We start from the raw sequence: 8704 nt of genomic DNA, 5'->3' as shown, positions 1-8704 counted from the left end.
GACCTTCATCCATACTTCAAGTCCCTTATTCTTAAAAGGAGTAATAGCAGCTCTACATTCTTTTGTACATTGTTCATACACTAACTGTTTTATAAGGGGCATAGCGGCATCAGGATCCCCAAAAATCCTCCCTGCTGCCTCCACTAACCTCACTACAAAGTCAGAGAACGGCTCCATGGGGCCCTGCAAAATCTTAGTAAGGCTGCCATTTACTTCTCCTTTACTGGGTAAAGACTTCCATGCCTTTACGGCAATCTGATTGACTTGTTCAAAAACCTGCATAGGATACCCTGTCTGCTGATTGGCAAACTTTCCTTGTCTTAGCAACATGTCCCTATCCCAAGCAGGATTACCATTCCTCTGATTGGTAGCAGCCTGTTCTGTAGCATACTCAATGAGGAATGCTTTCCAATCTGAATATTGTCCTGGGCTCAGGCAAGCTCGAGCTAACCCACTCCAATCACTTGGTGTCATACAATGCCTATTCAATGCTTCTACTTGGGCCAAGGTGAACGAGGCAGTTATGCCATACATTCTAACTGATTTGGCCAAGGATTTGATGACCTTAAAATCGAGAGGCTCCTCATAGCAATTACCCTGAGTGTCCTGGAATACTGGGCAAGCAAGCTGTAGCTCCGATCTCACTGTTCTCCACACCTCTGGTCAGATTGAATGTCCCAAGCCTCCAATGGGGGCACTTGGGTCATTATATGGCAGAGGAGTGGAAGGCACTCCCCCTGGTGGCCCCGCAGTTGTCTCTGGGTCTTTACCTACTTCCCTCTTCTTTCTTCCCTTCAGAGAATGTTTCTCTACCCTTTTAATCAGAGCCTGAAGTTCTTCATCAGTATCCGACCAGTTCATGTCAGAATCCTCCCTCCCGCTCGAGTTAACCGAGCGTTCCTCTTTTAGCATTTCTAAGGTGGTCTGTCCCTCCTCGACTGCCTTACAGCACCTCTGATCCTCCAGACAGCTCCTAACAAGTCTCCACACTGATCTTACCCCTGATTTAAGCGTTCTCTGGCCCCAGGCAAAATCCAGGTCCTTCCCTAGTTTATCCCAACACTCAAAAGTCAAGTATCCCAAAAACGCGAACCAGGGTGCAATGGTATCGCACTCGCTCAAAAACCTTTCCAGGGTGCTCTTCCTGATCTTTAGATTTTTAGACAAAAGCAGCTCTTGTAGAGCCAAGAAAATTGGGTGCGAATGTGAAGCGCCCATAGTTACTTTCACTTTCCCTCTAGTCCGCTCCACCGCAAAACTTTAGTTACTTTCATTTTCCCTCTAGTCCACTCTACTGGGAAGCTTTAGTTATTTTCGGCTCGCTACTGCTGCGAACTTCCTTGCTCAATACATGAGACTTTATTGCCACTCAATTCTGCAGCCTTTAATGGTCCCACCTTACCTTGGGAACTTACCAGCGCTGCCCTCACTGCAAGAAGTTCTGAGCCTTCTCGGGTGAAGGAGGAGTGAGTTCCCTGTCCGTCTGGACCACCACTTGACGCGTCCCTCTTGACTGGCAAAAAAGATGCGACTCTTTGAGCTCTTCTTGATGCAGTTTTATTCAGGATCCTTGAAAATAATCTTCTGATCCTGGGGAAAAGCCCGCGTAGGCTTAAGTACTCCTGCCCAACCAACCCCTGGGAGCCACGTAGGTAAAGCAGATAGGCCACTCTTATGCGAAAGCAGGCGCGACTGGCAAGCACAGCCAATTAAGGACTTGCTTGTCACTGAGAGTGCTCGCTATTGGGCTAGCGGAAGGCGGGAGCCTGCGCCATCTTTAAAGCATGGCACATCGCAGCTCTCCACAAGTCTCCAGCCCCACAGTGTTGATTTTCTAAGGAACAAATCCTTCATCCTCTTCTGGATCTTTTTCTGTATATTTACAGGAGCACAACACAGTAAACTGATAGTCATGCTGAGTGATGGCAGCTGAGCTTAGCACTATCTATTATCTCAGCTTCCTGAGCCCTCATGGTGACATTTTGCCTTAGGTATAAGTTAACATATATTACAGAAGACACTATTAAGCCAGGTAGAAGAATGGGGACAGCTAGGCACCATGGCCACACTATAATGTGAGCACTGAGGGGACCAACCTAGAGGAATCATGAGTTCAGGTCCAGCCTTAGCTTCAAAGGAAGACTGTCACGCACACTTGCGTGATGGTGGTATTTGAGGCGAAAACTTCAAGGAAAGTCAGCCTCCTGCCTCCGCATTGTTGCCTGGCACCCCAAACTCAGAGGTGGCCCAGATATGTCTTCGTACTTGTGTGTTAGGAACTCACTAAGATATCATATTCTTACAGCTAGCAAGAGAAAATTCGGACATTGCTTTCTGACCTTCACCAATGTTTCCAACTATCTTAGTTTAATGTTTTAAGTACTAGAAAGTAATTGAAAGGTTTCTCTCACTCTAAGACATTAGCTGAAAGTGTTAGGTCAAGATTTTCTTCTGCCTGCCTCTAGCAAGAACCAGAGAATTAGCATAAGAATACCTCAACAGAGAGGGCTCCACCCCTCTTCCTCCTGCTTCACACCTAGCTACCAGACCCTGCTGACCTGGGTGTGTGGGGGTCTCTTGCCTACGTGACTTCAGTCTAGCACTAAGACTGGAAGAAGAAGGACTTGGACTCACATGCAGGACTAGCACTAGAATTTAGATGGGCTAGGACTCAGATTCATGTATCTCTTGCAGTCCCCCGGGCCCAGAGCACTTGGGCCCGGGGGATACAGCACCAGTTCAGAGGAGATAGCTGCTGTTTTAGACCCAGTATGTTTTAGATAGCCTCAGAGGTACCTCAACTGTTGAGCTGCCAGATTTTTCATTTCTCTTTTGCAATGATTGTAAAAGCCTCATGTTATTTTAAAAGAAATACACTCAGATTTTACACCACCCGTGTGTAGTCTGTTTGTCAAAGCCGAATCCCGTGCCCAACTGGCCAGAACCCATCGTCCCGTGGAATAAGGGACCCCGCAAGAAACCCCAGTCCGCGGCAGAAGACCACAACAACCATGAAGTGAAAAACTCTAAACAAGAGATAAGAAGGGAGGGCTTGGAGGGCATCAAATTGCTTTGATGCGGCCTTGGGTGGTGGCTCCATGAGTGTTCATCAGGAACTGTGCCACCCAAAGGTTGACTGTCATCCTTGCCGTGGCCCTGAAAGACAGCTCACTGTAACATCCAATGCTGACCTGTCCTGTCCCCAGCTTGGTGGTACAGCCTGTACTTCACCCTTGAGAATGCCCTGGGTCCCACCCCACCCTCACCCCACCCCCCCAGCACCACAGGAGAAAATGTAGGATGTGAGTAGGAGAGGGGGCTTCTGGGAAGTCTGAGCTTTCTGTTAGAATTGTCTGTAGTCCTAGAATTGCGGGTCCAGAGGTAAAGGAAAAAACAAAGCCTGTTTAGGTGCTGCTCTTAAAAAGAAAAAAACACGCAGTTTGCAAAAGCTAGAAGCTGAGCTCAGGTGCCACCAGCCACCTTTTCCAGTTTCCTGACTCAGTTTCCCTTCTTCTCCATCGTGTACAAATTGCTCCTAAAACATGTCATGTAACAGCTTTTGCCAGAAGAAAACCTGGGAAAGCCAGATCAGTTTCTGCCGGGCAGGCTCTCTGCCGACAGAACAAGGCGAGAGAGGGAGAGAACCCGGTCCAGCAGAGCCGGATAATGAGTGTCACTGCTCAGATCTCCTGCCTCCGGAGAATAACCACCCCAAGCCGGAGTCTTTCCAAGCAGGAACTCGTTTTATTGTATCAATCTTTTCTTTATAAAGGTCTGAGAGAGGAGGCAGAATTTTCTGCTGAGGTGAGATGATGTAGGGGAGGGGAAAGTTGATGAAGGAGGGTATGGGGTGACTAATGGAAACAACAGTTACTCTACGTCAGCAGGAGCTAGGCAATGGCAGGCTTAATCAGGTTGTGCTGAGTCACTCCAGTATGGAAGTGACTGAGACAGTTTACAAAACTCGAGCCAGGCTCAGGTTTGTCCTCAAGGCCCAAACCAGGGCCAAATAGAGCCCAACAAGTTTCCTTATGCATTCTTCCTTGGGTAGGATTCTAAGAAAGCTCAGGCTTGGAGGTACCTGGTCAGAAGCTCTGAAGCCATTGGCTGCCTGGGCCTGGCCTATTTGCATAGCTCCACCCTACTTGGGAAATCGAAACTGAAAATCCTGCTCCTGGTTCAGCTAGGCTGAAAGACACAGGACCAGCAGGCAAAAGCTCCAGAGCTATCATGGGGTACAGACTGAGCAGAAACTCAGCCTAGAAGCTGGACAAGTTCATAGAGGATTACCTCCTTCCGGATACCCCCTTTGGTGCTCATGTCAAATCAGCCTTCAAGGTCATGCGTGACTTCCTGAAGGAGAGATGCTTCCAAGGTGCTGCTCACCAAGTGAGGGTCTCCAATGTGGTGAAGGTGAGCCCTCCTCAGCCTGAGCTGACCGAGATGGGGTGGGAGAGGACTCTCAGAAGGCAGGCTCCAGCCCTGATCCCTCCTCTTCAACTCTGATCACAGCTGGGCGGTGGGTTCTGCCCTTCAAGCCCCACATCTGTATTGGAAAAGGAGCCTCAGCTACAGTATATGTTCCCCACTCCCAGGCCACGACCATTTCAGAGTCAGGGAAACTGAGGCCCAGTTCAGGTAACCAGTTTGCTGGAGAGTAGCAGGTGGGAGGATCCAATCTTTGCACTGCTGTGTGACACAGGGTAACTTATCCACCTTCTCCATGCCCAGTGTTCTCAGTCCACACCCTGGGATGGCAAGGACACATAGACTAAGTCAGATGTGGCACAGGACAGACCAGGACTCCTGCTGTGTGACTGGATTGATGGATCCTCTCTGGGCTCAGTTCCGGGTCTGTCAAATCGCATTTCATGACAATGGTACCTAACTCTCAGGCTCTGAAAGGAATCAGAAACAAAGTTGTCTTCTTTTCTTCCCCTTTGTTTTTAGTTGATTTCATTCTTGTATTTTTAGTTGTGAGTGGGGGCTCTGTATGCGTTAGTACAGGTTCGGTCAGGATTGAAAAGTGGGTGTTAGATCCCTTAGAGCTGCAGTTACACAGGTGGCTCTGAGCTGGCCTACTTGGGTGCTGGGAACTACACTGAGGTCATCCACACGAACAGCAGGGACTTTTACTGTCCCACCTCTCCATCCACAGATGTGATAATTTGTCATGCCCTTTCTCAACAGTGGCTGGTGCTCATGTGTGTTAGTGATGATTCTCAGCATTTTATTTAGGGAGGCTCTTCTCAGTACAAATTCTTCTTTTTAAGATATTTGTTTTACAGATTTGGATCACTTTATTACTTTTTCAGTTCATCTATGAATTTATATGCTATTCTATATTACACAAGGCAATTTTCTTACAAGAAAATTATGTTGGAGCCCCGCGCCCACCACCGGGGCTGGCGACCGTGGCCAATGAGCACTTGAGTGGGATGGCCTGAGCCTCCTCGAGTCAGCGGGGCGCGCCCCTCGGTGCGCAGCAGCTGGGGCGCTGGGGGCCCCCACTGCCCCGCAACCTCCCTTTGCTCGCGACCATGGCATGCGGTGACCACCTGGGACTCGCCCTGGGGCTGCTGCTGGCGCTGGTGTTGGCAATGGGGGCAAAGCCCACAGTGCGCAAGGAGCGCATGGTCCGGCCGTATTCAGAGCTGGGCGAGTGGCCGTCCGAGGACAACCAGAGCTTCCAGTGCGATCATGAGGCCTTCCTGGGCAAGGAGGACTCCAAGACCTTCGATCAGCTAAGCCCGGAAGATTGTTGATCGAATTGACAGTAATGGTGATGGCCTTGTTACTACTGAGGAGCTCAAAGTTTGGATCAAACGGGTACAGAAAAGATACATCTGTGATAATGTCGCTAAAGTCTGGAAGGATTATGATAGGGACAAAGACGAAAAGATCTCCTGGGAAGAATACAAGCAGGCTACCTATGGCTACTACCTGGGAAACCCCGCTGAATTCCAAGATAGCTCTGGTCATCACACCTTTAAAAAGATGCTGTCACGAGATGAGAGGAGGTTTAAGGCTTCAAACCTTGATGGAGACCTGACAGCTACTCGGGAGGAGTTCACTGTCTTTCTGCACCCAGAGGAGTTTGAACATATGAAGGAGATTGTAGTTCTGGAAACCCTGGAGGACATCGTCAAGAACGGGGATGGTTTTGTGGACCAGGATGAGTACATCGCAGACATGTTTTCCTACGAGGACAATCGCCCTGAGCCAGACTGGATTTTGTCCGAACGGGAGCAGTTCAATGATTTCTGAGATATGGACAAGGATGAGATTCGCCACTGGATCCTCACTCAGGACTACGACCATGCCCAGGCCGAGGCCAGGCATCTGGTGTACGAGTCAGACAAAAAACAAGGATGAGATGCTAACGAAGGAGGAGATTCTAGACAACTGGAAATTGTTCGTGGGAAGCCAAGCGACCAATTATGGAGAAAATCTTACCTAAAACCACGATGAACTTTGAAAGACATTCGTTCTGATGTGGCCAAATGTCACGGGCTTTCTGCGGGTGTTCTGAGTGATTGCTATAGTTGTCAAGTGTATAGCAGTTGTGTCCCTAAACAGTGGGATTATACCTCAGATTAGGGTACAAATTATTTTTCACTCCATATTTACTAGAAAATAACCATCATTATTTATTCCAGTAGGATTTCCCCTGAAGCACATTAAACTCTTGACAAATTTCAGTTTTCTGAGGGGATACATTGCTACAGCATGATTTTTGTAGACTCTTCTTCCCCGCTCAATTAATGGGGAAGAAATTATGAAAGGGTTCTGCAACTCAAGGTGGGTGGGTGGGACAGAGTAACCACTGTGTGTTTGATCTATTAAATGTTGGGTTTTTTTAGTTGTCACTGTTAAATGGTGTGAAGGTAAAGGCTGAAGGAGTCAACTTGTGTTGTCCTAGGTCAGCTAACCTTGAAGTAGGCATGGTAAAAAGAATTCTTTATACTTGAAGCTGTATTTTAAATGGTATATAAACTTTTGTGTGTTTTCCTGTATGGACCTGCTAATGTGTACAACAAACCCACATCTTTGGGTTTTTGTTTTGTTTCATTTTTAATACTAAGAAGCAATCAAAAAAGATAATGCGAACAAAAAAGGAATTTTAGCAATAGGAAAAAGATGAAAACCAGATATTTAAAAAACTGTATGGGCATGGTCAACACTTGAATATACTTGAGAATTTTTTTTTACATGTTATTGAGGTGGGTCTGCTTTTTTAAATAGTGAATAGAAATACAGTCCCTCCCTGGCTGTGAGGCTGGGAACCCAGATGTAGTGGATTTATTATTTGTTGAGTCGTGAACCTTTGAGCCTGCTTCTAGCACAGCTTATGCCAAGGAAACAGGGCAAGGTGAGCATCTAAGCCATTGACCAAACTAGCTGGAGTACCAACTTCAGGTGAAATCCCACCCTGAAAATGGGAGGAGAGTGGAATAAAGGGTGCCTTTGAGGTTCTTCCAAAAAAAGAAAGAAAGAAAGAAAAAGAAAGGAAGAAAGAAAGAAAATAATGTCATTTGCACATATTTCCTCCAAACTAACAATAGGAACATGGCTACATTTTCATATATCTTATTAATTTAGTCATAGTCTCTTTCCAATCTCTGCTATCCTTTATCTCACACCAGACCCTACCCAGAGAGTCCCTCTCTGATTGCATGTCACATGTGTCCAGCTAATGTGGACTCTACATGAGAGAAAATGTGCTATAGTGTCCTACCCATTACTCTTCCTTGCTCATTTCCTTTAGACCCTCGCCCAATTGCTATACACAGTCCCTCCTCTCTCACACATACAGACACACACACACACACACACACACACACACACACACACTCGCACACACTCGCACACACAGATATAGACTCCACGGATAAATGAGGAGTTTCCCTTCACAGTCTGGCTTATCTTCTATACCATGAGGAGACCCAGAACACTCTATTTTCCTACATAGATTCTGATGTCACTCTTCAGGGTTGACTAGTATTCCACTACACGTGTGGCAGCTTGCTCTATCCATCTACCCATCACCCTCAGTGTTTGACTTTTAGGCTGCTCAACATCTGGACTGCCCAGCATGGCTCTCCCTGTCTCTTGTCATTCTCACTTTTGTCTTTCAGGGTGGCTCCTCAGGCAAAGGCACCTCGCTCAGGGGCAGTTCAGACGCTGACCTGGTGGTGTTCCATGACAATCTGACAGGTTTTGAGGATCAGTTAAACCAACGGGGAGAGTTCATCAAGGAAATTAAGAAACAGCTGTACGAGCCTCAGTGTAAGAAACATTTTGGAGTGAAGTTTGAAGTCCAGAGTTCATGGTGGCCCAACGCCCAGGCTCTGAGCTTCAAGCTGAGCGCCCCCCACCTTCATCAGGAGGTGGAGTTTGATGTGCTTCCAGCCTTTGATGTCCTGAGTAAGGCAGACTGCCACAGAGCCTGAGATCCCCCTTCTGCCTGCCTTCATCCTTCCTTCTAGTTCCACCTCTGTGTGTGTGTGTGTGTGCCCATGTGTGTGTGTGCGTGTGTGTGTGTGCCCATGTATGTGTGTGTGTGCCCATGTGTGTATGTGTGTGCCCATGTGTGTGTGCCCGTGTGTGTGCCCATGTATGTGTGTGCCCATGTATGTGTGTGTAGGTGTGTGTGTGTGTGCCCCTGTGTGTGTGTTTTTCATATAGGTGTTCACATGTGTGT

At 47.5% G+C, this 8704-nt stretch overlaps 2 pseudogenes; both read left to right on the top strand.

Annotated features, from left to right (window-relative positions):
- Positions 1-4230: 4230 nt before the first annotated feature.
- On the top strand, positions 4231-8453 carry LOC116104631 (annotated as a pseudogene).
- LOC116068330 lies at positions 5541-6478 on the top strand (annotated as a pseudogene).
- Positions 8454-8704: the final 251 nt, after the last annotated feature.

Source organism: Mastomys coucha, unplaced genomic scaffold, assembly GCF_008632895.1.
Source record: "Mastomys coucha isolate ucsf_1 unplaced genomic scaffold, UCSF_Mcou_1 pScaffold22, whole genome shotgun sequence".
Classification (NCBI taxonomy): domain Eukaryota; kingdom Metazoa; phylum Chordata; class Mammalia; order Rodentia; family Muridae; genus Mastomys; species Mastomys coucha.
Note: the sequence above shows the minus strand (reverse complement) of the source record. Positions and strands in the feature narration are given on the sequence as shown.